This window comes from Crocodylus porosus, unplaced genomic scaffold (genome assembly GCF_001723895.1).
Source record: "Crocodylus porosus isolate Cpor-Errol unplaced genomic scaffold, CroPor_comp1, whole genome shotgun sequence".
NCBI lineage: Eukaryota > Metazoa > Chordata > Crocodylia > Crocodylidae > Crocodylus > Crocodylus porosus.
The window spans coordinates 83,848,015-83,852,185 of record NW_017728943.1 but is presented as its reverse complement, the minus strand read 5'-3'; the positions used below and the strand labels follow the sequence as shown (position 1 = coordinate 83,852,185).

General features: G+C 48.3%; 1 protein-coding gene across 1 annotated transcript in view; it reads left to right on the top strand.

The window, feature by feature from the left end:
- The window catches only part of BIRC6 (baculoviral IAP repeat containing 6), a gene marked incomplete at its 5' end in the record, with an annotated part of 304,005 nt that overhangs the window by 34,044 nt on the left and 265,790 nt on the right, over window positions 1-4,171 (top strand). The gene's annotated exons all lie outside the window — the stretch shown is intronic.

The following is a 4,171-nucleotide window of genomic DNA, read 5'->3' as shown; positions in this document are numbered from 1 at the left end:
AGCTCTTCTCCCTGGTTGGGAGGTCTGTAGTAGACCCCCACTGTTAAGACCCTTTCCCCTCGACTGCCTTGTACTCTAACTCAAAGCACTTCAGAGTGCCCCTCCCCTGACTCCTTGCTAATTGACAAGGATGTGTATTCCTCCTTAGTATAGAGTGCCACGCCCCCACCTCTCTTTCCTACCCTGTCCCTCCTGTACAGCCTATAGCCCTTGACATTCACCGCCCAATCATGCGTTGAGTCCCACCACGTTTCTGTGATCCCCACTATGTCAGGGCTGGTGTCAGGCAGCAGGAGGGTGAGTTCCTCCTGCTTGTTACCCCTGCTTGTTACCCATACTACAAGCGTTTGTGTAGAGGCATTTGAGGCCTCCTGTGGATGTGTGTACAGGAGATCCAGTTTGCAGAGAAGATGAGCAGCGAACCACATCAAAATAACAGGTTAGGGACTGTACTGACCCCCTAGTCCCAGCGTTAACCTGGCCCCTATCTCTTACCTGTTTATTCGCTTCGCTCATTGGTGTGGGCTGGGCTGTAGTTGTGGGTGCTGTTTGGTCTGGCAGTCTGATGTTTCCTCTGCTCTCATCTTCCCCTTGCCTCGATGAGCCTAGTTTAAAGCCCACCAGAGGAGGTCTGCCAACTTAGAAGAGAACGCACGCTTACCTTTATGGGAAAGGTGGAGCCCATCCCATCCCAGCATGTCTCTCGTCGTGATGTGCCAGTCATGGCTGAGGAAGCCAAAGCCCTCCTCGAAGCACCGTTCCTGTAGCCGCCAGTTGGTCTCCACGGTGTACGTTTCATGCCGACTGCTTCGTCCACTCACTGGCAGGATAGAAGAGAAAACCACCTGTGTGCCCATCTCCCTCAGCACGCACCCCAGAGCGTGGTAGTCCTCCATCAGGCGATCAGGGTTGCTCCTGGCGGCATCCTTAGTGCCCACATGGACTAGGACCATGGGGTAATAATCAGTGGGCTGGATTACAGTTTGGAGCATCCCTTTCACGTCCTGAATCCTCGCTCCAGGTAGGCAGTATACCTCGTGTGCCGAGGGGTCCTGGTGACAGATGGGGCCCTCCGTACCTCTCAGGATGGAGTCACCAATGACGATCACGCGATGCTTCCTCCTCCTGGCCTGTTTGTCTCCTTCAGCTTGCATGGGACGCGGTGAGCGTGGAGTTGCCTTCTCCCCAGTTTCGTCCTCTCCTTCCTCCTCCTCCTGGGCTGCCAGGGCTTCGTACCTGTTCCCCAGCTGGACTGGAGGAACTGGTGCTGCCATGTTTCGAGCAGCCCTGGCATGGGAGGTGACTGTCTGCCACTCTGCAGTGGAGGGCTCATCTTGAGGTGCATCCTCCTTGGTCGTAGAACCCTGTAGGGAAAGAAGATATCTGTCAATTTCCTCCTCTGCCTCTCGGATTCCCCTCAGCCTGCTAACCATTCCTGGAGCTCCCTCACCTGCGCCTCCAGGGCCCTAAGGCAGGCACCTGCAGGACAGGTGTGGGGGTCCCCAGTCCCTGCCCCCCCAGGTCTTGCTGGGCAGCTCCTGCAGGCCAGGGGGTTGGGGGACGCCAACCCCCCCCGTGGGCTCTGTCTGGGTGGAGGCCTCAGACAAGCCCCGGGAAGGCTGCGCCCCCCGGGCAGGGGCCCTGGCAGCACTCCGTGTCGACACCATCGTTGGAGTTGCTGAGTTCGGTTCCTCTGCCCCGCGCTAGCAGGAGTCAGCCTCTGGGCCCCTCCTGCTCACCCTCCGGCGCAAATGCCGGCGTGCTCTTGCTTCTGCTGTAGCTCTTTCTAGCTTGGCTCTGACATGCATCCTGAACAGGGAGGTACGTGAGGCAGTTCTGCCAGGTTGCCGCTGTTGTGCAGTGAAACTGCCCTGCACAACTTGTTTTTCAGGAGACATGTTGTTGTCAAACTTGGAAGAGCCACGACAGAAAATATTATGCCTTTCTGCTGCAGCTGTTTCTCAGTTGGCTTTTATGTGCTTCCTGAAAAGAGATGCTTGGGGAAGTTCCACCAACACCATACAGGGTCAGACGAGGAAGGGCTGAGGCAAGAGTGCATGCTTCTGCCATACCATACCTGTTTTTTGACCTGGCTCTGGGGGAGGTGCCTGGTGCAGTTCTGCTTAGTCATAGCATGACACTCTTGGCCTGCCTCCTCCCCCTGCCAGTACCTAGGTCTTGCATATCTTTTTTCCCCCTGTTTACCCCGCCCACTCCCTTAGTGCTCTCCGTATTGGGCTGCACTTGAAGCCCAGTACATTGTCCCTGCTGGCCAGATGAGTCCTGGGGCCACAAGGGCACAGTATTAATATTAGTAATAGACTTGAAATGTTTATATTATATTCATGACATATTTATATTAGTTTCTTTAAAATGGGTGCCTTTAAATTCTGAAGAGTTTTGGAGGGGTGCCTCAAGCCTAAAAGGGTTGAGAATCACTGGTCTAGATTCTCTGAAGAAAGTGTATGCTTTTTTGTTTTGTTTTTTTAAGTAGAAATCATTATCAAGACCTATTTGTACCCAAGGGGTTAACAGATCTGCCTATGGTTAAATTTGTTGTAGTCTTTTTAGTAAAAGGCAGTCATAACGGCGAAGAGTATTTATGCTAGTCCCTCATGTGGGAGAATAAGATCATCTCTAAAGGTATGGCCAGTGATTCTCAACCGGAGTGATATGCACCTTTGAGGTACCTTGAGATCATTTTGATGGTGCCTTGGCATGCCATGCAGTGTTAGCGCTATTAGGTGTGCAGTATGTTTCACAAGATTAAACCCAGAGATTTCAAATAGGAATTCATAGTTTTAAAAACTTGCTGACCTTGTGTCTTGGTTTCTTTGCAACAAAAGTATATCTCCATTATTTCTTCTGTATTCAAAAAAAAAAAAATTGAAAACAAAGCTGGCATTTTCAGAGTTCCTTGAGTGTAATGAGTTTGAGAACCACTGGTGTGGGTACATAAACAAGTTCTTGGAAGGCAAGATAGGGAATGAAATTGGAGCACCTCAAACTATTTTGTGGTACCTGCACTTGTGTATTCTCTTACCCTATGGTAAATTCAAAGTAGTTTGCCACGTTTGTAATGAAGGGTAAGCTGCCCTGTATACTTTCTTCCTAATATGATGTTGGCAAGCTCTTTGGGGAATGGAAATAAAGAAGTCACTAAAGCTTTAGACGCATTTTTTTTTTTTCTTTCCAGTGAGTTAATCTGCAAAGTGTTGCATCTCTGCAGGTATTCTTTCAAGCGTCTCCACTTCCAAGTTACAGTATGGAGATTACACTAACACAGAAGCCTGTTGCTGCTTCTCTTGACAGCTACAGGACTGAAACTTAGCTTCTCTGGAGAATCAACTACTTTTTTTTTAGTTTGCAAAGTATGGGAACACTCTATTCCTACCCCCTTAATTTGAGGGATTTAAGGGGAATTCCCTCATTTGGCGAGTAATCAGCCTGAAAAAGAGTGTTTGAATTTTGCATCCTTTTCTTATACAGTAAAACTTGCTCATGTAACATTTATCCCTCAGTAACGTTTATTTTTTTTCCCATAGTAAATTAAAATAAAACAATGCTGTTAGCAAGGCTTTTTATAACATCAGAAGAGGAAGGGTGCAATAACTCACCTCCTACATATCAGATTGATAAAGCCAGTTCTGTGGGTTTTGCAAATGTAATACAGAAAGTAGCAGTTGCATGCAGCCAATATGAGAGACTTGAAGTTTCAGCAAGTCCTAAAGGAGATCAGTGATCTTGGTAGAAATACTGAAATCCATCGTTATAACATTATCTTCCCATAAACTTACTGGAGAGCCATAAAGATGTCACCAGAGATATTTGTCGCAGCAGCACACAATTTCAACAGGCACTCCTTTTTGGGGTCTGGTTACTTTTGTATATGTATTTAGATGCTGTATCATCCCTCCCTTTAGGTGAAGGGGATACATGTCTGGTTGGTCTGGAAATGGTTCTTTATTCTACCATTGCAAAAAACATTCTGAAATAGGGCTTTGAGCAAATAAGTGAAAAGGTCAATTACAGTCCTTGCAGACTTCCAGCATCTAATTTATGGGAGAGGGGGCTAATCTCTGTCTCTCTGTCTCTCTGTCTCTCTGTCTCTCTGTCTCTCTGTCTCTCTGTCTCTCTGTCTCTCTGTCTCTCTGTCTCTCTGTCTCTCTGT